Raw genomic sequence first — 23,799 nt, 5'->3', positions numbered from 1 at the left:
ATAAATTTGAGCCAAACCCTAGGCTCCTCTTCACCATAAATACCTACAATGTTAAAGCACTCAATGAACGATATGAGGTATGCTGCACAGCTCTGAGTGTGCTATTTTCTTTCACTTTGCTTTACTAATAAACATTTTTGTTTTACCTCTACCTCAATGTGTCCTCAAATTCTTTTCAGCTGTAATATCAAAATTATAGTATATAGACCTTGGCCCAGTGGCTCAAGCCTGAAATCCCAGCTCCTCAAGGAGATTTGAAGATCTCTCTTTTATGATTTTTTGAGGTCTTTTCTTTTTTTTCATACTGGGGATCAAACCCAGGACATTGTGCTTTGCTACTGAGCCACATCCCAGCCCAAGGATCACAGGATGAAGTAAGCCCAAGCAGGAAAGCCTGTCAGACTCTTTATCTACAATTAATCAGCAAAAAGCTGGAAGCAAGCCAGGCGCCAGAGGCCCACACCTGTAATGCTAGCTACTCAGGAGGCTGAGATATGAGGATCTCGTTCAAAGCCAGCATGGGCAGGAAAATTTGAGACTCTTATCTCCAAGTAACTATTTAGAGAAAAATGTAAGTAGTGCTGTGGCTCTAGTGGTAGAACTCTAACCTTGAGCTAAAAGAAGCTCAAGGACAGAGCCCAGGCCCTAACTTCAAACCTCAGTACTAGCACCAAAAAAAAAAAAAAAAAAAAAGAAGAAGGAAGAGGAGGAGGAAGGAGGAAAGAAGAAAGAAGAATTAAGAAGAAGAGGAGAACATTTTATCCCAGGGCCAGGCAGAGGCCCCCTTCGTTCTGGAGACCTCCCTCCATGAACATCACACAACCAATCACCGATCAGGTAACAAAATCACCTGGGATGGTTATGAGTTCTATCCAGCAAAACTAGTTAATAGCATGTTTGGGTTAAATAAATTTTCCCTTTTGCCTCTAGTGATGCTGAGGAGGCTACAATATAACATAACTTCCTAATTCAGGTGCATCATGCACTTTACACACGCTCCCTGAGGCTTCTGTTTTGTACAAGATAAACATGTACACAGTCTATAATTATGAAGTACAAGAGGCAAGTTGGTGCAGGGGCAGCAGGGGTGGGGGGTGGGGAGGAAGCACACCAAAGCTATTTTCTGGAATACATATATGCAACTGCGTTTTTCTTTTTTTTTTGTATGTGTGTGCACATGTATGCATACGTGCACATGTACATACATACCAGTAATGGGACTTGAGACCCTAAGACCTCACACTCTTGCTTGGCTTTTTTCACTCAAGAAAGGTGCTCTACCACATGACCCACAGCTCCATTCTTGGCTTTTTGCTGATTAATTGGAGATAAATCTCATTAACTTTATCTCCGCTGTTTTGGAACAACTGTCCTCCAGATCTCACTCAGCTCCTGGGTCACTAGCAGGGGCCCAGCAGATCTTGAGATCACCTATAAACCGAACACTGCTCAAAGCCAATATAAAACAGTGGCTCAGTGGTAGAGCGCAAGGCACCACATAAGCAAAAAGAAAAAATCTGGAAGTGGCGCTGTGGCTCAAGTGGTAGAGCACTAGCCTTGAGCTGAAAAGCTGAGGAACAGCACCCAGGCCCACAGTTCAGGCCCCACGACAGGACCCAAAAATAAAAACAAAAACAAAAAACGCCAGAAAATATTTTGCTCCAAAACAGATGGATTCAGGAAGTAGCTTTAGCACTGGGCTAGTTGCTAATTCCAGAATATTCTATATTCATTCCTCACAGTTTCACACAAACTTCACAGTTCTAGTTCCAAACATTGCATCTAAAATTAACACTGACAAGTGATAGCTGGGAAGTTGGCTCAGTGGTAGAGTGCTTGCCTTGCACGCATGAGGCCCTGGGTTTCATTCCTAAACACCACATAAGCAGAAAAAGTTATAAGTGGTTTTGTGGTTCAAGTGGCAGAGCACTAGCCTTGAGCTGAAGAGCTGAGGGACAGCACCCAGGCCCAGAGTTCAGGCCCTAAGACAGACCAAAAAACAAAAAACAAACAAACAAAAAAACCAAACCAATCTCTTTCAACCATAAGCCTATGATTTTATGTAAAAATATATAAATAAACTACATAATTGGCAAAAATATACAATGACATAAAATATCACATGGAAAAAGATATGCTACAATTTTATGTAAAATGGCGTACAACTTAAGACAATAAATACAACTGCCAATAAGATTAACCAATAAAAAGTGGAATCTTTTACTCTACTTCAATAGAACACTTAATTCTGAATCATCTGGGGCTGGGAAGGTGGCTCAGTGGTAGAGCACTTGCCTTGCATGCTCGAGGCCCTGGGTTCGATTCCTCAGCACCACACAAAAATAAAACCGGAAGTGGCACTGTGGCTCAAGTGGTAGAGTGCTAGCCTTGAGCTGAAGAGCTGAGGGACAGCACCCAGGCCCAGAGTTCAGGCCCATCACAGGACCCCAAAAGAAAAAAAATTCTGAATCATCTATCTGCAGGGCTACATCACAACCAAGTAACCTACTCCTTAGAGGCATGACTTGTGTCAAAATATCCTTTGCCTTCTAACCAAGCATAGTGGCTCCTATCTATAATCACAGCTACTTGGGAGGCTAAGATTGATGGTGGTTCCAAAACAATCCAGGGAGAAAAAAACCCAAAGAATTCTCTAATGAACCAGGAGGAAGTCAGAAGTGGAAGTGTGGCTCAAATGGTAGAGCTCCAGCCTTGAGCAAAAAAAGCCAAATGAGAGCATGAGTCCCAGTTCAAGCCTAAATATCAACACAAAACATATATAAACATACACATACGTATAATATGCATGTACGTTGATATATGTGTGTGTGTGTGTGTGTGTGTATATATATATATATATATAAAATTTGCCTTCAAAGAAAAACACAGTATCTGCCAAAAGGAGCAAAGCAAGGCTATGCTTTCACATCAAGAAAAAAACTACAGCAGTTTTTGCATATAATAACCACTGCTATTTAGCAACCTACCGTAACCAAAGAAAAGAATAAAGAATCTATAGTCCTAGCAACATCTGTACATAGAGGAGGAAGAAAAGATTGAGAGGTATTTCCAGAGCTTCCTAGCTCTCCTCAGAAACAAGCCACTGTACTCTTTGACCTATGCCCTCTCCCATTATTCCTCTCTGCCTCTTCCTCCCTCCCTTCCTCCTTCCATCTCTCTCATGCCTTTTGCTCCCGCTTCCTCTTTTTCTCTTTCAATTGTTTTTATAAACCAGCCAGCTGGCTGATTTACAAAGTCATTGAAGCTCACTGCTGAAAAAGCCTGGGGGTCACAGCTGGGCCCCTGGCGTGGACACCAGGTTAAGTCCTAACTCTGATACCCTGCCCTACTCCAGCCCAAAACCCACTTGTGGGTTGTCCTCAGGAACTCCAAAGGCCCAGCCTATCCTGTTTGGCAAGAAGACAATCTGCAGGTCTCTGGTCAGCTCATCCTCACACCCCACCATGGGTGTATGCCAACACAAAGGACCTCTTACCTCCAGACACTGATGCTAAGTTGCTTAGGCTAACAACTTTTCATTAGTACCAATGTAGCCTGTGCTTACCCACAAGCCCCCTGCAGGGGGTTTTGTTCTTTTTGTTACTGGATCTTTTACAGGGCCTAGTGCTTTCACTTGGCTTTATTACTCAGGCTAATGCTCTGCCACTTGAGCCACAGCTCCATTTCTAGATTTTTGGTGGTTAATTGGAGTTAAGAGTTTAAACTTTTTTGCCTGGGCTGGCTTCAAACTATGATCCTCAAATCCCAGCCTTCTGAGTAGCTGGGGTTGCAGGCATGAGCCTCAGTAGCCAGATGGTTTTTATGTTTTTATTTTTTGATCAGTTGTGGGGCTTGAACTCTGGGCCTGGGCCCTGTCCCTCAGCTCTTCAGCTCAAGGCTAGTGGCTCTACCACTTGAGCCACAGTGCCACTTCTGGCTTTTTCTGCTTATGTGGTGCTGAAGAATTGAACCCAGGGCCTCATGCATGCAAGGCAAGCACTCTCCCACTGAGCCACCTTCCCAGTCCCTATGCTTAGGAATCTTAATAAACCTCTCATCTAATGTAGATGAGTTAATATTTTTATGCCATTTATCCAACTTTAAATTTATGCATGCCATGCTAACTAGAGGTATGCCACGATAGAACCATGGGAATCAAATTCTGTTCTACAGGAAACACTGGCATTTTAGCTCTGCTCAGTTCCATGCAAGACAAATCATTCAGCAAGAATTGCTGACAAACTGCCTCTTTAAACAGTTTTAATTAATTTAGTTTGTTGGTCATGAGGCTTGAACTCAGGGCCCGGGGCCCGGGCACTGTCATGAACTCTTTTGCTCAAGGCTAACCCTCTACCACTTTGAGCCACAGTGCCACTTCTGGTTGTATGGTTGTTAATTGGCACCACTTCTGGTTTCTCTGGTTGTTAATTAGAGATAAAAGTCTCACAGATTTTCCTGTACAGGCAGGCTTTGATCCATGATCTTCAGATCTCAACCTCTTGAGTAGCATGAGCCACCAGCGTTCCGCTAAACAGTTTTCTTAACATTTAATTCATCATCATTCAGTGTGAAAAGCCTAGAGAGGAAAGAAAAATATGGGGAGAACCAAAGAAATGTGTGAAAACTGATACAGCTGCCACACCTACTGGTCCTCACCAAAGACCACTCCAAATGTCCTAAGAGTTACAGAGAATTACTAAGGAAATTGAGTCCAGGTAATATACATGGTACCTAGTATGGATTATGCCGGCCGGATCCCTGAGCCTAAAGCCCAGAATTGCCTTCTATTCAGCCACTGGTGGCTCATGTCTATAAATCTCAGCTACTCAGGAGACTGAAATCTGAGGATCACAGTTCAAAACCAACCCAGGCAGAAAAGTCCATGAGACTCTTATCTCCAATGAACCAGCAAAAAGCCAGAAGTAGAGATGTGGCACAAATGGTAGAACCCCAGCAGGGAGAGAGAAAAAAAAGCCAAGTGAGAGTTATAAGGCCCTCAATACTTCACAAAGCACCCAGTTCAAGTCTCAGTACAAGCACCAAAAAAAAAATCTTCTATATAATTCCTGGGTGTACAGTTCATAGGAAATCAATTATCCTTGGAGGGCTGACTGTACTACAGTACTTCTATGCTGCTGGAGGAGTCATCAAGCCCAAAGGGCTCTCCCATCACACCTGCCAGAATATATTAACCCCTTCTATAGAAGAGCTGCATAACAGTCAGCTTCTGAGCCAATTCCTGCTGTCACGGAGTACATGGTGCACTAGTATCCAGTGGGCACACGTGGCACACAGGCATCCAGGTGGGCACATTTGGTAGACAGGCTCTTCAGATGCATGTACGTGGCACAGAAATGATCCAGCTGAGTGCTCAATAGCTTTTAGCTTCTGGGAGCCAGGGAGTAGAAAGGGCTGAACTAAACTAACCAACAGAGCAGAGAACAAAACAGTATTCACACAGGGTGTAGCCCAGCAGGACTGAGTAAGGACAGAGGCGGCATTGTTGAAGCCAAGAGCTGAGATCAGCCTTGTCATTGACTTCCTATTACAGTAAACAAGACTGGGTTCAGCAGTTGTGTGTGTGTGTGTGTGTGTGTGTGTGTGTGTGTGTGTTTATGCACGCGCACGTGCAAGTCCTGGGGCTTGAACTCAGGGCATGGATGCTGTCCCTGAGTTCCTTTTTGTGCAAGGCTAGCAACTTACCACTTGAGTCACAGCACCATTCAAGGCTTTTTCTGAGTAGTTTATTGAAGAGTCTCAGACTTTCCTGCCAGGGCTGGTTTTGAATTGTGATCATTAGGTAGGACCCCAGCTATCAGCTGTTTTTGTTGTTGTTGTGGTTATTGTTTGTCAGTCATGGAGCCTGAATTCTGGGCCTGGGTACTGTCCCTCAGCTCTTCAGCTCTCTATCACTTAAGCTTGCACTCTATCACTTAAGCCACAGTGCCACTTCTGGCTTTTTTTTTTTTTTTTGCTTATGTGGTGCTGAGGAATTGAACTCAGGGCCTCATGCATGCAAGGCAAGCACTCTACCACTGAGCCACCTTCCCAGCACTCAGCTCTACTTTTAATCAACCACTGTTCCTAACCCAGGGCCATTCAGCAACAAGGTTAAGTTCAGAGTTGTCAAAAGATCATCAGTTTGTACTTTAGACAGGCCCCTGGGCCCATCTGTGCACTTCTTATAAAATTCAGTGTTAGCAAAGAACCCAGCTAAGTCAGGTGGCAAGAAGCTCCCATCCTCAATATGTCAATCATCTGACTGGGTAGGTCTATGTCTGACCAAATGGGTGCTTGTCCTGTACCCTACCCCAGGTTATGTCTCACCAATAAGGCTCCAGCAAAACCTATTAGGTCACTTTAACCAAAAATCATCTCTTACCTGTGATATTTCCTTATACTAACCTCCACCTTTCTACTCCTGGAATATCCACACCCATTTCCCACACTGCATTTAGTCTCCGGCCCAAATCTTCTTGCCTTGGTCTTTACACCTAGCCCAACGGTCCTGAATAAAATCTTCCTTATTGCCAGACACAGTGGCCCACACCTGTCATCCTAGCAACTCAGAAGGCAGGGATCTGAGGGTCTCAGTTCACAGCCAGCTTGGGCAGGAAAGGCTCTTACCTCCAATTAACCACCAAAAAGCTAGAAGCAAAGCTGTGTCTAAAGTGGTAGAGTATAAGCCTTGACTTACAAAGCTTAGGGAGAATGCCCCGATCCTGAGTTCAAGCCCCAGAATTGACACAGGACCAACACAAAAAAAAGGGAGGGAGGGAAGGAGGGAAAGAAGGAGAGAAGGGAGGGAAGATGGAGGAGGGAGAGAGAGAAGAAGAAAAGAAGAAAGGAAAGAAAGGAAGTCCAAGCCAAATGCTGGTGGCTCATATCTGTAATCCTAGCTAGTTAGGAGGCTAGATCTGAGGATCGCCATTCAAAGGCAGCCCTGGCAGGAAAATCCATGACCTTTATCCTACAATTAACCATCAAAAAACCAAAAGTAGAGATGTGGCTCAAGGAATAGAGCATCTTTTGAGTGAAAAAACCAACTGAATGCATGAGGCCCTGAGTTCAAGCCCCAGTTATCAGTACAGAACAGAAGAAAAAAAGGTAAAATTACTCTGACCAATCTAAGCACATGAAAGCTTTGCTACTTTAGTCAATAAACACCAATTTTTTTAAAAATCTTACACATGAGAATTATCATTTATATAGGCTTGCTTTATATTCACCACAGTGATACAAGTGTGTAATGGAATTAAAGGCAAGATTTAAAATCAGACAGGCATATCTGGACAGAATAATGAATTAAAATACCTGTAATCCTAGATAATCAGGAGGCTGAGATCTGAAGATCACAGTTTGAAGCCAGTCCAGGTAGGAAAGTTTATGAGACTCTGATCTCCAATTAAATGCCAAAAAGCTGGAAAGTATAGCTGTGGCTCAAGTGGTAGAGTGCTAGCCTTGAGCTGAAAAGCTCAAGGACAGAGCCCAGTACCTGAGTTCAAACCCCAGGAGAAGCACCAAAATAATTTTTTTAAAAAAACCTTTTTAAATCTGCATCTTTTTGTTTGTTGGTTGGTTTCTACTACCTGTTAGTTATACAAAAGGGTTTCAATTCAACACATCCATTTATGAGAACAATGTACCCTGATCAATGTCACTCCTTCCCATCTCTCCCCATCCATCTCTTCTCTCAGGATACCTGGTTCCATTTTCACATTATTATGACTGCATTCTCCCTCCTTCCTCTCTCCATTCATCTATCCACCTCTCCTTGAATTCGCCTCCTTCTTACATGTTTCAGCTTCCCAGTATTCATATTAAACTTTTTTTTGGGGGGGAGGGGTCCAGTCGTGGGGCCTGAACTCTGGGCCTGGGTGCTGTCCCTCAGCTCTTCAGCTCAAGGCTAGCACTCTACCACTTGAGCCACAGTGCCACTTCTGGCTTTTTTCTTTTTGCTTATGTGGTGCTGAGGAATCGAACCCAGGGCCTCAGGCATGCAAGGCAAGTGCTCTACCACTGAGCCACCTTCCCAGCCCTCATATTAAACTTTAAGTTAGTTGTTCAGAGGAGTTACAACAGTTGGAATTCTCCCGAGTATACTTTAGGAAATGTGTGCATATATGCATATGACCCTGTATATATAAAAAGAAGGTACCTCTTTTTACCTTTTAACACTTGATATACTGGAATATTTTATATAATTCATAGTGTCTTAAAGTACCCTCTTGGTATTATATCTGTTTGATTTGGGGCAAATTATTTAATCTCTATAAAACTGGTAATATTACTATACTAATATATTAACTATAATTTACTATAACTTCAAGCATCAGCATAACCATATAAACTCCTAATACATAATTTGTATAAGAAGGTCAGACAGCCAGGTGCCAGTGGCACACAAGTCTATAATCCTAGCTACTCAGGAAGCTGAGGCCTCAGGATTATAGTTCAGAGCCAGTCTGGACAGACAAATTTGAGAGATTCTTATTCCCAATTTACCAGCAAAAAGCCCAAAGTGAGGTATGACTCAAGTGGTAAAGCACTAACCTTGAATAGAAAAGCTAAGCAAGTGTATATGGTCCTGAGTTCAAGTCCCAACAGGTGTGTGTGTGTGTGTGTGTGTGTGTGTGTGTGTGTGTGTGTGTGTGTGTGTGTGTGTGTGTGTGTGTGTGTGTGTGTGTGTGTGTGTGTGTGTGTGTGTGTGTGTGTGTGTGTGTGTGTGTGTGTGTGTGTGTGTGTGTGTGTGTGTGTGGCTTATAACCATACATTTTATTGCCTTTTATGCATCCAATGTGTTGTATACAGGAAATGCTTAGGAGCTGAGTAAATAATCCCATATAGTTGACAAAACAACCCATTATTCATATAAATCATTGTTCTGTATGTGCATGTCAGTCCTGAGGCTTGAACTCAGGGTCTGGGCACTGTCCTTGAGCTTTTGTGCTCAAGGCTAATGTTCAATCACTTGAGCCACAGCTCTATTTCTGGCTTTTTAGGTAGTTGGAGATAAGAGCCTCATGGGCATTCCTGCCCAGGCTGGCTTCAGTGATCTCAGATCTCAGGATTACAGGTATGAGCCACCAGCACCAAGATTTATACAAATTCTTAGCTAACCTGTGAACATGCAGATGATATGGTTGGTACAGCTTACTGCAAGGATCAGGACCTTAAATATGGGAGCCTTCTACTGGGTTAAGCTTGGCCTGCAGCTGCTTCAATGCCCCACCCACAGCCTGGGATTCTAGCCAGCCTCCACATGAGGTCAGAGTCTGACTTCCTATCCAAAAGTCTTTTTTTTTTTTTTGGGGGGGGGTCCGGTCATGGGGCCTGAACTCTGGGCCTGGGCGCTGTCCCTCAGCTCTTCAGCTCAAGGCTAGCGCTCTACCACTTGAGCCACAGCGCCACTTCTGGCTTTTTTCTTATGTGGTGCTGAGAAATTGAACCCAGGGCCTCGAGCATGTAAGGCAAGTACTCTACCACTGAGCCACCTTCCCAGCCCCCCAAAGTCTTGTTAGGACTTTAAATCTCAACTGCTATTGCTGAGCTCAGGTTCAAAGTTTGAACAGTAGGTTCTAGGAATGTGGGAAGGTGCTTTTTGTTTTTATTTTTTATCTTTTTTTTTTCTGTCGGTTGTGGGTCTTGAACTTTGGGCCTGGGCACTGTCCCAGCTCAAAGCTAGTGCTCTACCACTTGAGCCACAGCACCACTTCCAGTTTTCTGGTGGTTTACTGGAGATAAACAGTCTCACAGACTTTCCTGCCCCAGCTGGCTTTGAACTGTGATTCTCAGATCTCAGCCTCCTGTGTAACTAGGATTATAGCCATGAGCCACTGGCACCCAGTGGGATGCTTTTTATAACTCCTAACTATTGGCATTCAATAATAATGACTTTGAGCAGTTACTCATGATGCTCAGCTGAAGTCCAGCATCTACATCTCACCTGAGTGACAGTAGTCTGTCTGGTTCTAGTCTGTCCTTAACTGCTACATCCTGCTGCTCCCCAGTGTTAAGTTACACTGGCTTAAAAAGCAAAAGCTCGGGCTGGGAAGGTAGCTCAGTGGTAGAGCACTTGCCTTGCATGCATGTGGCCCTGGGTTCGATTCCTCAGCACCACATAAGCAAAAAGAAAAAAGCCGGAAGTGGGGCTGTGGCTCAAGTGGTAGAGCACTAGCCTTGAGCTGAAGAGCTGAGGGACAGCGCCCAGGCCCAGAGTTCAAGCCACGACCGGACCCAAAAAAAACCCAAAAGCTCTGCATAGCACCAGTGGCTCACACCTATAATTCTAGCTACTCATGAGGCTGAGACATAAGATCACAGTTCAAAGTCAGTCCAGGCAAAGGCAAGAGACTCCTATCTCCAATAAACAAACAAAAAGCTGAAAGTGGAGCTGTGGTTCAAGTGGTAGCACACCAATCTTGAACAGAAAAAGCACAAGAGTACTAGGCTATGAGTTCAAGCCCGAGTACTAGCACACTCACAATTTCTCTCCTAACAGCATTTCTCTCTGCCAGCACCAGACTTCCCAAGGAGGAAATCTTTTCCTCCTTTGCAGATGTGAGTCACCATGAAAAGGCACAGCCGATAACTGTCATTGGAACAACTATACCAGAGCATCCTGCACTAACCCCAACACGTCCAGAAATACACTTGTGTGGGCCCTCTGGAAAGATGGAGAAGAGCCAAAGGCTGGTGGCTCACTTCTATAATCTTCCTACTCAGGAGGTTGAGATATGAGGATTGTGGTTCAAAACCACCTGGGCAGGAAAGTCCATGACAGTCTTTTCTCCAATTAACCAGAAAAAAAATATAAGTGGCACTGCGGCTCAAGTGGTAGAGTGCCAGGAGTTCAACACACACCCAGTACCAACACACACCAAAAGAAAAACTTTTAAAAAGTCTGGAAAAATAACGAGGCACCAGTGGCTCACTGGTGGCCTATAATTCTAGCTACTCAGAAAGCTGAGATCTAAGGACTATGGTTTGAAGCCAGCCTGGGCAGAAAAGTATGTCCCTCCCCCACAGTGTAACCCCCGCTTTCACTTTATTTGATATCAGTATAACATGTGGAGGAGATGGGGACAAACAAGTCGTTTAAAGATTCAGGTGGACCTGTTGCAACAAGGAGAATTACAAAATGTCATGTCAAAGCAAGCTTTACAATGTCGGTGTGGGGGGGGGAGGGGGGTATGATTGGGTGGAGGGGAGGGGGGAGGCTGGGAAGGGAGGTGAAGGGTAAACAAAGGAGGAGGCTGCAATGCTTGGTAAGAAATGTATGCATTATCCTGCCAATGTAATTGTAACCCCTCTGTACAGTATGTTCTCAAATAAAATAAAATAAAATTTTAAATTAAAAAAAAAAAACTCTAATTAGCCACCAAAAAAAAAAAAAAAGGCAGAAGTAGAACTAAGGCTCAAGTGGTAGAGAGTTAAAACCTTGAGCAAAAGAACTCAAGGGATGGTTCAGGCCCTGAGTTCAGGCCCCAGGACCAGCACCAGAAAAAGAAAAAGAAAAAGAAATCTGAAAATGAACACGCAGTGATTCATGTTTGGAGAAAATTACTCAATTTTGGATCAGCCACTGAACAGATACAGAAGCTAGGCCCTGCTATACCACAATCTACCATAAATATTCTGCAAGAATCTCATATGCTTTTAGGAAGCTGGAGAGTTCAATAATAAATTGAAGGAGATGCAGCATCTGCCTTCAGTATTGCTTTGGATATAAACTTTCTTTTATTTTCTTCTGTGCCAGTACTAGCGCTTGAACTCAGGGCTTTGAACTCTGGTTTGACTTTTACGTTTTTGGGGGGTTTTTTGTTTGTTTGCTTTTTTTTTTTTTTTTTGCCAGTTCTGGGGCCTGGATAGTATCCCTGAGCTTCTTAGCTCAAGGTGAGCACTCTACCACATGAGCCACAGTGCCACTTCTGGCTTTTTTGAGTAGTTTATTGGAGATAAGAGTCTCAGAGTTTCCTGTGGGGCTGGCTAACCACAAGCCTCAATTCTCAGCCCCTTGAGTAGCGAGGATTACCAGTGAGAGTCACCTGCACCCAGCTGACATCAAAAGTTCCAACTATGTGTAAAGGATGACCAGGTTACTCCCCTTCAGGAGAGCTATGTTTACAAGAACAGAAAAGTAGGGGCTGGGAAGGTGGCTCAGTGGTAGAGCACTTGCCTTGCATGCAGGAGGCCCTGGGTTCCATTTCTCAGCGCCCAGCCCCAGAGTTAAGGACCCACGACCGGACACCCCCCCCCAAAAAAAAAGAGCAGAAAGATAAAACATGTTTAATTTTAGCTAAGAGAATAATTCTATGCATTGGATTTCAGAGAAGCAGCTAGAAAAGAACATCTACTGAAGATGAAAGTAAGTAGGCCTGGAAAGAAAAGTCCAAGAACATTTACCTATCATTCTAAAAATTGTGTGTATATGTACTAATACTGGGGCTTGAACGCCAGGCCTCATGCAGTTGCTTAGCTTTTTATGTCAAGGCTAGTATTCTATCAACTTGAGCCACACAGTGTCCCTTCTGACTTTTTTTGCTAGTTAATGGGAGATAAGAGTCTGGTAGACTTTCCTACTTGGACTGGCTTCCAAATGTGATTTCATATCTCAACCTCCTAAGTAGCTAGGATTACAAGCAAGAGCACTGGTGCCCCACAAATCTATTTTGCTAAGACCTATACTAGGTGAATGTTGCTATTTCCATTTTGCAGGTGAGAAAGCCAGGGCTAGGCTGTGTAAGGATCAAAATCACAGTACTAACAATCAACTAGCTTGGGATCTCTGAAACTTAAAAAGGAGTTGATGCTACCCTCTGCCTAATAGTTCCACTCAATAATTACAAGTACAAATTACAAAGATTGATTGTCCCTAACTAGAGCAGATCAGCCCTGGAGCCAGAAGCTCCTAGTTTTAATGACACTTTCACTAAGTGAGTGACGGTTTCTGCCTAATGAATTGGGATATAAATGGTATTTAGCCCAATAATGTTGAGGTGAGAGGCATCTATAAAAGCAGCAGTGAGCTGGGCCCTGGTGGCTCACACCTGTAATCCTAGCTACTCAGGAGGCTGAGATCTGAGGATCATGGTTCAAAAGCCAGCCTGGGCAGGAAAGTCCAATTAACCAGAAAAAGACAAAAGTGGAGATGTGGCTCAAGTGACAGAGCACTAACCTTGAGCCAAAAAAAAAAGTCAGGGAGAGCATGAGACCCTGAGTTTAAGCCTCAATATCAGCATATTTTAAAAAGAGGAAAATTTAAATAACACTCTCAAGTTTAAATGCACAATCAACAATATATGGAAATGGCACAGCTCTCCACCCACTTCAGTTGGCAGGTAACTTAGTCCTCAAAGAGAGCTGCCCTGTTTGACAACCAGGCCTAGAAAAACATCAGGCTTCATGATGTAAAAACAAACACTTCTCATGTCCCACACAGCAAAACATAAAACTGGTTAAACAAGCAAGAGATTTATTAAAAATTAATAATTGTTTTACAGCCCCGATAAACCCACCAGTGTATGGTAGCATACAATGTGACAGAAACAATCTCCAGTGCTTGTGTCACCATTACAACAGGAAAATAATGGAACAACAAGCAAGAGGCATTTCCTTGGAGCAATCACAGATGTGACAGAAATTCAGTCTTTTAGGGTTCTCTCAAAGCCATTCTAGTAGTCTTTGTAGGGTCATGAAGACCCTAGAAAGCCAAGTTTCTAAGCACTATGGACATTTTGTGCCAAATAACTCTGCTGGGGTGGGGAGAGGTGGAGGGAGAGCAGTGGGTTTGGAAGATAATGAGATTCCTGGACTCTACCCATTAGATACCGTGGGACTCTGAATTGTAGGTTGTGACATGGGAAAGAAGTCTCCTGACATTGTTAAACAGCTCCTACAGGTCCAAATCACCTCCGATGAAAACCAGTGGACCAGCTATAAATCCTAGCTACTCAGGATGCTGAGATCTGAGAATCCCAGTTCAGAGACAGCCTGGGTAAAAAAGTCCATGAGATTCTTACTGCCAACAAACCACCAAAAAGCCAAAAATAGAGCTGTGCCTCAAGTGGTAGAGTACCAGACTTGAACAAATAAAGCCAAGTGAGAGTTGAAGGCCCTGAGTTCAAACACCAATATGTATTGGCTCTATTTCCAGATTTTTTTGGTAGTTAATTGGGGATCAAGAGTTTTACAGACTTTTCTGCTGCCTAGATCTGAGAATCATATCTCAGCCTCCTAGGTAACTAGGAACACAGGTGTGAGCAACTGGCAAGAGGCCCAGTACATTCTTAATTACTGGATTTCTTCAATCCTTTTCTCCATCTCTCTGATGTTATTGCCACAGTGTTATCTTCTACCTGTTTCTTTTTTATGGTGTGTGTGTGTGTGTGTGTGTGTGTGTGTGTGTGTGTGTGTGTGTGTGTGTGTGTGTGTGTGTGTGTGTGTGTGTGTGTGTGTGTGTGTGTGTGTGTGTGTGTGTGTGTGTGTGTGTGTGTGTGTGTGTGTGTGTGTGTGTGTGTGTGTGTCTGCATGCACACCAGTACTGGGACTTGAAATCAGGGCCCAGAAGCTGTCCCTAAGCTTTTTGATCAAGGCTGGCATTCTACCACTTGAGAAACACCTCTACTTCTGGCTTTTTGATGGTTCATTGGAGGTAAGAGTCTCATGGACTTCCCTGCCCACTTGGGCTGGCTTCACATCTCAATCCTCAGATCTCAGCCTCCTGAGTAGCTAGGATTACAGGCAAGAGCCCTCAGAGCCAGGTCCCTGGTGTGTCTTAAGATCCTGGGGGGAATAAGTTGTTAAAATGGTTACTAATGACAACTTGGCAGGGCAGTATTAAATGTTTCCTGTGATCTATTTCAATCCAGGCTGACTATGGCACCAAAGCAGCCTGTCACCACTCAGCACTCCTTCCCCTCCAGAAGTTGGTCTGTGAACTATTAAGTCTGGTTGTCTAAAAGTTCCTCCTGCAAACACAGTCAAGTTTCACTTTGTCTAATTTCAGACTTTCTTCTTTTCTGTCCCACTAACTCCATTCCACTTCAGTAAGTTAACTTCGTGCCTGGAGACATGACCTGGCAAAAATGTCACTCTGGATTGTTTAGATGAGAGACTTCTGTCATTATTTCAAATTTTTCCTCTGCCCTTAAAGCCAGCCTCTGCAAAGCCAGGAGTGACTGTCTATAGATTTCCTTCCACTGGTTCCAGCTGCACTACAAAATGCAGCCCTTCCTGCAGTAAACTGCAGTAAACTTCCCATTGCATTTCTTCCATTCTGCCTAGGGGTTTTCTTCCACCCAGATGAAGAAAGGTTCTTTATGGATTTCAAACCAAAGCAGCTGCCCTCCACCCACAGTCTGTCTCTGTGGCTCCTCACACACAGTTCCTGCTTGATTTGGGCTCCTTCCTGTCTTTAATCCAAGCTACTACTGCACCACACTTGTTAACTCGCTGAAAAGTCAGATGAACTGGCTACCACATCCTGTAATAGTCTTCAATTTGGGGTGTTTAAATTCCAGATCTTTTGTTACCCAACTGCTCTCTCCAAGCTCAAAAAATGACCTGATAGTCAGACCCCACCCCAGATTTGTGGATGTATGTGCATACATGTGTGCTAGTCCTGGGGCTTGAACCCAGGGCTTGGGTGCTGTCCCTGAGTGTTTTTTTTCCTCCAGGCTAGCACTCTACCACTTAAGCCTCAGTTCTATTTCTGACTTTTCTGGTGGTTATACCACTTAAGCCTCAGCTCTATTTCTGGCTTTTCTGGTGGTTATTAGGAGATAAGAGTCTCATGGACTTTCCTGCCCCAGCTAGCTTCAAACTGTGATTCTCAGATCCCAGCCTCCTGTGTAACTAAGGTTATAGGCATGAGCCCAGTGTCTGGCTCCCAGCAGATTCTTGTCCTCATCAACTCAGGAGTCTGCTGTAGTGTGTAGTGCAGACTTTGCCATTTCTTCCATCCGTTGGGTCTGTTCTGTCCCGTTGTCACCACCATCTTCTGCTTAACTCATGCTTTGTGCTCTAGACTAACGATTTTTGTCTATTTCTAAATATTATTTCATTGTGTATGTATGCTATATGTGTACAAGGGCTGGTACCAGGGTTTGAACTCAAGGCCTGGGCACTGTCATGGTTTTTTCACTCCATACTGGCACTCTACCACTTGATCCACTTTTTGCTAGTTAACTGGAGATAAGAGACTCTCAAACTGGTTTGCTAGCGGTGGCTTCAAACCAAGATCCTCAGCTCTCAGCTTCCTGAGCTAAGGATTATAGGCATGAGCCACCAGAGCCTAGTGTCTCTTTGTGTGTGTGTATGTGTGTTGTGTATGCATGTGCCTGCATGCCAATCCTGGTCCTGGGTTTGAACTCAAGGCCTGGGCTCTGTCCCTGAGCTTCTTTTGCTCAAGGCTTGTGCTCTACCATAGTACCACTGGAACAATAGCTCCACTTCTGGCTTTTTTGGTAGTTCATTAGAGATAAGAGTCTGGACGTTTGGGCCCAGGCTGGCTTCAAACCATAATCCTCAGATCCTAGCCTCCAAAGTAGATAGGATTATAGGTATGAGCCACAAGCTCCTGATGTCTCTCTTTAAAAACATCTACAGTCTAGCCCAGCTTTATTTTACCTTCCGGAACAATACCTATCAGTCTACTTTAATCTAAACCCAATCTCAGTCTAGACTACATTTTGTTCCTAACTCAAGCAAACACATCCCCCTCTCCCTATACTCCTGATGCAAAATCCCTTCCCCATCAAGGCCCATTCAAACCCCACCACTTCCAGTGGGAACCCACTCAGCCATTCTCTCTTAGCTTTAATCTAGTTTCTACCACTATCTTCCCAACTACCTCCAAAAGGCCCAACAGTTTCTGAAACTAATATACTTCATATTTAAAGAGCCAGACAGCAGTGACTCATGACTGTAATTTTAGCTATTCAGGAAGCTGCGAAGTCAAAGGTAATATAGACAGAAAAGGCAATGAGTCTCTTATATTCAATTAATTAGCAAAAAGCCAGAATTGGAGGTGTGGTTCCGATGGCAGAACACCAGCCTGGAGCAAGAAAACTAAGCAAGAGTGCAAGCCCCAGTCCCAACACACACACACACACACACACACACACACACACACACACACACACACACACACACACACACACACACACACACACACACACACACACACACACACACAGCCAAGCATCAATGGCTTACGCCTATAATCTTAGCTATTCAGGATGTTGAGATCTGAGAATCATGGTTCAAATCCAGCCCAGGCAAGAAAGTCCTGGGACTTGAACTCAAGGCTTGAGTGCTGTCCCTAAGCTTCATTTGCTCAAGGTTAGCATTCTACCACTTGAGCCACAGTACCACTTCCGGCTTTTTCTGTGAATGTGGTACTGAGGAATCAAAACGAGGGTTTCATGTACACTAGGCAAGCACTCTACCACCTTCCCAGCCCAGTCTGAGACTCTCATATCCAATTAACCACCAAAAAGCTCAAGTAGAGCTGTGGCTCAAGTGGTAGTGTTAGCTATTAGCATAAAACTGAGGGACAGTGCCCTGGCCCTGAGTACAAACCCCGAGACTGGCTGACTGACATACACGCACACACACACACACACAACTACCTCACAAACAACACACAACAAAGCCCTCTGATATTCTAATCACACAGTCCATGAGTCATTCCATTTAGCAGTTTCCATGCACTGAAAAACATAACCCACAAATTGTTAACTTGGGGGGGGCGGTTCTTAAAAAAATATAGAGAGATAGGTGTTCTTTTTGGGTTTTTTTTTTAACAGCTAAATAGCATTCTAAACTCTGTTTTTCTTCTTCTTTTTTTTTCATTATACAGGTAAGGCACACTTAACTCAGTATCTGAATACTGCAAAGGGAAGACTACAAGTTTTATCCATCCTCACATCTCCAAGAGGACTTCTTTCCCAGCTAGAAACTCTTTGCCAAATGTTCAGTGCATAACCCTATCATCATCAACTCCTATGGATGATCTGCCAGGGAAACGAGTTCGTGAGCTTCACACGGGTTTCCACACTTGATCCCCATAACCACCCAGACACTGTTGTTTTTTCAGATCTAATTAACCCACATTACATGGCCTGTAAGGACAATAGATTCTGGTCACCACTGTTCAATTCTAGAACTTGAACTCAGGACTTTGCACTCTCACCCACAGCTGGCACTCTACCACTTGAGTCACACCTCCATATTGTGCTTTTTGGTAGTTAAATAGAGATAAGAGTCTCACAAACTTTCCTGACCAGGCTGGCACTGAACTGTGATCCTTAGATCTCAGCCTCCTGACTAGCTTACTTTACCCATATGCCTTAGCCAATAAATTTTCCTAAGAAGATTCTTGACTTTTTCAACTAAAACTAGAAAATAAACTGCTGTATATTCTGTTAATTCTATGTTTAGAAGCTTTCACGATGGTGTAAAATCACACGTTGGTAGAGGTGGATAAAAAACATCCTTTTTTGATTAAAAAAAATGCCAATCAGCTGGTCCAAGGAAAAACACTGAGAGCCAGATGACTTCACACATTCTCTCCTCTGTGCTCATGGGTTCAGGGGAGCACTTCCTCTGACTCATCACTGAGTTTGTTCAGAGGAAAATTAATAGGCTCATTCAACCTTCCCATCTTTCACAAAGAGGAGAATGTGTTCAAATTTCAATTCAAACAAAATAAAATTATCTACAAACAACTGGTATCTTTAGAAAATGCTAATCAGCATAAGGACATATCTGTGTTACTACCAAACACTGGCAAGTGACTACGTGGAGAAAGTAAGCCAGTCCAGCCCTGGTGGCTCACGACCATAATCTTAGCCACTCAGGAGATTAAGATCTGAGGATAGAAGTTCAAAGCCATCCTGGGCAGATAAATCCAAGAGAATCTTATCTCCAATTAAGTAGAGGGAAAAAAAAAAAAAAGAAGTGGAGATATGGCTCAGGTTGTAGAGCACCTGCCTTAAGTGAAAAAGCCAAGCAAGCATGAGTAGTACAAGTCGTGATTCAAGTCCCAGTACTTCACAAAAAAAATAAAACCAAGGGGCTGGGAAGGTGGCTCAGTGGCAGAGCGCTTGCCTTGCATGCCTGAGGCCCTGGGTTCAATTCCTCAGCACCACATAAAGAAAAAAGCAGGAAGTGGCACCGTGGCTCAAGTGGTAGAGCGCTAGCCTTGAGCTGAAGAGCTGAGGGACAGCGCCCAGGCCCAGAGTTCAGGCCCCATGACGGGACCCAAAATAAAATAAAATAAAATAAAACCGAGAGATCTGAGTAGCAGGTCAACACTGCTATAACCTCCAAACAGCCTTTCAAAGTTTAAAAAAATTCAAACTTTTGCCATAAGAAATTAATACTTCTCTGTATTAATTTCACATTGATTACAGCTCATACCTGTAATCAATCCTAACTACTCAGGTTGCTGAGATCTGAGGATCACTGTTCAAAGCCAGCCCAAGAAGGAAAGTCTGTGAGACTTTTATCTCCAATTAACTACCCAAAGCCAGAGATGGAGCTGTGGTTCAAGAGGCACTCTACCTGTAAGCGCAAAAGCTCAGGAGCAGAGCCCAGGCACTGAGTTCAAGCCTCAGGACTGGTACCAAAAAAAAAAAAAAGGAAGAAATTAATACAATTCTGTAGTAATCAGATGACATTTACACAACGTTCCATAGAAAGAGAGATGGGTGACAGCTAACGAAAGGACTGCAGTTCGCCAGATCCTAGGCACAGAAAAGTAAGGTAACATGGGGACACTATTACAGCACAATATTATATTCATGCTGTGAGAGAGTTAACATACTTTGCATTGGATCCTGCTAGTTTCTTTCCAAGAGCATATCTCACTTAACTGAAGAATTCAGTCACTTATCTGTGAGCAGTCTGTGTGTGTGTGTGTGTGTGTGTGTGTGTGTGTGTGTGTGTGTGTGTGTGTGCGTGCCAGTACTAGCACTAGAACTCAGGGCTTCATTCGTTTAACCTTTTTTACTCAAGGCTAGCACTCTTACCACTTGAGCCATAGCTCCACTTCTTGCTTTTTGCTGGTTAAATGAAGGTAAGAGTCTCATGGACTTTTCTGCCCAGGCTGGCAATGAACTGCGATCCTCAGATGTCAGCCTCCTAAGTGACAGTTAGGATTATAGGCATGAGCCATCAGCACCCAGCTTTGCAAACTCTTGCCACTTAAAATTGAAGTAAAGTTTGAACTGTTACCAAAGATTCACACATCTGCTTTCTTGAACTACCAAAACAATAGCAACAATAATAATAACATCCTAAAGATACTTTTTGCTTGACTGTTTTACAATCTGCAGCCTGGATACTCTTCTCAGCCAAGGCCACCAAAAGCTCTCAGCCTAAAGAAACTCCTTATCTGTCTCCTATTAATAAAAGTACACTGCAAAGCCAGGCACTGGTAGCTTACATTTGTAATCCTAGCTACTCAGAAGGCTGAGATCTGAGGATCAAAGTTCAAAGCCAGCTGAGACAGAAACGTCTATGAGACTCTGATCTCCAATTAAGCAGCAAAAAGCCAGAAGTGAAACTGTGGTTCAAATGGTAGAGTTTAAGCCTTAAGCAAAAAAGCCCAATACTGGCACCCATATGTGTACATGCATGCACACACACACACACACACACACACACACACACACACACACACACACACACACACACACACACACACACACACACACATACTACAAGACAGTACATTTTACCTCCTCAGGGAACTTTAAAAGGAGAATTCTTAACTCACCATAACTACAGAACTATTTGCAATCTGTATCTTCACTCAAACCACAAGTCAAACTGAAATGTTTTGGTCTTTCAAGTAAACCTCACGTTCCCTTTTCCAAAATCCCATATTACTTTTTCTTTTCTTTTCTTTTTCAGGAACTAAAACAATACAGACCCAGGTGTTCCACAGACAACAGCCAAACAAAACCACACAGTTCCTCCTACTCTGAAATCTGTCATCTGACTAGAAAGATTAAGAGAATCCATCTACAAAGTTCTCTTTCCCCACACTTCCTGACTCTACTAGATTTAATGTGATTTCTTTCTTTTTCCCATCTCCTGGAAATGCCCTTTTGGTCACAGCCTGGGATGAAGTTTTGGACTTACTGTTAAATCCACACCCATTTCCTCCAATCCTGACAACAGTGGAATCTTGTTGCAGAGCAGCTATTTTGAGAGACAGGGGAAACTTGATTCAGGAGTACTGGCCGTGTGTGTGTGTGTGTGTGTGTGTGTGTGTGTGTGTGTGTGTGTATGTGTGTGTACACGCGTGCCCATGTGTGTGTATGTGTGTACATGTGTGCCCATGTGTGTGTACACGTGTGCCCATGTGTGTGTATGTGTGTGTACACTCGTGCCCATGTGTGTGTGTGTGTGTGTACACGCGTGCCCATGCTAGTACCAGGGCTTGAACTCAGTGCCTGGGCGCTGTCCCTTACCATTTTTGCTCAAGGCTAGCACTACTCTACTACTTAAGCCACAGCTCCACTTCTGGCTTTTTTCCAGTTAATTGTAGATAAGAGTCTCATAGACATTCCTGTCGGAGCTGGTTTTGAACTGTGATCCTCAAGATTTCAGCCTCCTGAGCAGCAAAGATTGCAGATGTGAGCCACCAGCAGGATCCGGCTCATACTTCCTCTCTCCCCTCTGAAAGATTCTCACACCACTGATAAACCAGTGTTCAAATCAGTATTCACTAGTTCCCCAGAAAGGTAATCACACCCAGCTAAACCACTGCACCCAAACTCCAACCAAACAGGGAAAGGATTTGAAACAGTAAATGCAGATCAAAATCTTAAATTTTCCATTTCTCTCAAGTATCTTTCAAATATGTTTTCTCCTCCCAACCGACAATCATTTTCTCTGCATAGAAAACTTCACTTTCAAATCAAGTTCTGTTCCCACTGCTCTGCAGTTCTTACCAAAAAAAAAGCCACGGTTAGTTTGGTCCCTATAATTAAGAGATTGTACGCCTCACCTACCCCCAACTCCTTCTGTAAAAGGATCCCTGAAAATATGGGGAGAAGCCCATGTCCTATTCTCCATCAGCTACCAAAAAACATCTGAAGATCAACAGCAGCCTGCCCCAACCCTAGGGAACACCAAGCTGGCAGCCAGGGGAACATTACCAGGAAACCCACACTGGTGTTTTAGAAGTGTGCCACCACCAGACCAGCCCAACCTCCTGCTTCCTAGAGAATTGCACCCAAGGGAATTTCTCCCATCTAGCTGTACTACCCACTAGGCATTTCACAATGATAATCACATTGACACTTTTCCAGATGAGCAATATATTAACAGGCCATAAGGGAAATGGAAATAGATTGGTGGATATATATATATATATATATATGTATATATTTACTTATCTATATTTTCTACTAGGATATTTAACATTGACCTGTTTACAAAAGAATCACATTGATACTCTTTCATTCAAGCAAAATATCAGCAAGCCATAGGGGAAATGCAAATACCTTGAAATACATTTCAAGGTAATATAAGTATAAATATATGAAATGTAAATATATTTTATGTAACTATGTATAATCATAATATACAAATAACTGCTTATATATATCTTTATATGAGTCATGTTGATACATGTTTGATATATACTTATATATAAATATAGTATATCTAAAATTTAAATATATTTACTTATAAATATGTAATAAATATAATACATGTATACTACTTATAGATATATTAATTAATATATTATGAATAGATGTTAATGTTAATGTGATAAAAATCTATTTGTATACATATACAAGTATATGATTAAACTCATAAATGATATATGTACAAATAAATATGCATATATATACATACACACATGTATGTATGAATGACTGCTGTTTTTTCCCTTTTAAGTAACAAGCCATAGGAGAACTGAAAACAAAATCCCAAAACTTCTTCCCCCCTCTCAGAAAGCTCCATTTTTTTGAGTCCACCATTCACGAGTCTTGGTGGGGGGGGAGGGCACACTTTCAAACTTCCCAACTTTTGCACTCCACCCACCTACATGTCCCAGGATAGGATTCCTCCGGAATAAGGAGGGGAAGGATCTAAAGACTTGATCCTGCCTACCTCCGTTGCACACTATACCCACACCATCCACACCACACAATTCACACACCCAGCACACACACAAGACCTGCCACACACACAAAACACACAACTCACACACAAACCACACTCACACCATACACCCAACACACTCCCCCACAAGACACACATGCAACACACCATACACAACACACACAAAACACCATACACAACACACAAGACACACATGCCTTACACACACACCAGACACATCTCACACACCACACACGATCCACACACACCACACACGATCCGCACACCGCACGCACACATGTGCCTAGCACACTCCTACCACACCCGCGCACACACCCAGCACGCGCCCCGCACAGCTCGCACACACTCCGCACGCACACCACACGCGAGGAGCCGGCCAGGCCCGCGCCCTAGCTCCAGCCGCGCCCTCCGCTCCCGCGCCGGGCCTCACCTGGGAGGGGCCGCCGCCCCCCCGCTCGAGTTCCCGAACTTCGGGGGTCCCCTCCTCCGGCGTCCGCAACCCGAGCCCGCACCCGCTCAGAACGACTCCTCGGCGGCCCCGCCCCGCCTGCCCGCTTGGCTCGCCCCAGCCGCGTCCCGAGCCCGCGCCGCGCCCGGAACCCGTGCCGACACCGCGCTGGGAGCTGACGTCACCACCCCGGTACCGCC

At 43.7% G+C, this 23,799-nt stretch overlaps 1 protein-coding gene across 7 annotated transcripts in view; it reads right to left on the bottom strand.

The window, feature by feature from the left end:
- Ppfibp1 (PPFIA binding protein 1) overlaps positions 1 to 23,799 on the bottom strand; it is a 132,264-nt gene that overhangs the window by 108,108 nt on the left and 357 nt on the right. For 6 of the 7 annotated variants that reach the window (XM_070038056.1, XM_070038055.1, XM_070038060.1 and 3 more), the window contains exon 1: positions 23,582 to 23,755. The exons of the other annotated variant lie outside the window; for it this stretch is intronic. The gene's annotated coding sequence lies outside the window, so the exon portion shown is untranslated. Of the gene's footprint in view, positions 1 to 23,581; positions 23,756 to 23,799 lie in introns of those variants that run through there. 7 annotated transcript variants of the gene reach the window in all.

The sequence above is a fragment of the Dipodomys merriami genome, unplaced genomic scaffold (assembly GCF_024711535.1).
Source record: "Dipodomys merriami isolate MVZ:Mamm:240054 unplaced genomic scaffold, mDipMer1.0.p SCAF_10, whole genome shotgun sequence".
In the NCBI taxonomy this organism is placed as follows: domain Eukaryota; kingdom Metazoa; phylum Chordata; class Mammalia; order Rodentia; family Heteromyidae; genus Dipodomys; species Dipodomys merriami.
Note: the sequence above shows the minus strand (reverse complement) of the source record. Positions and strands in the feature narration are given on the sequence as shown.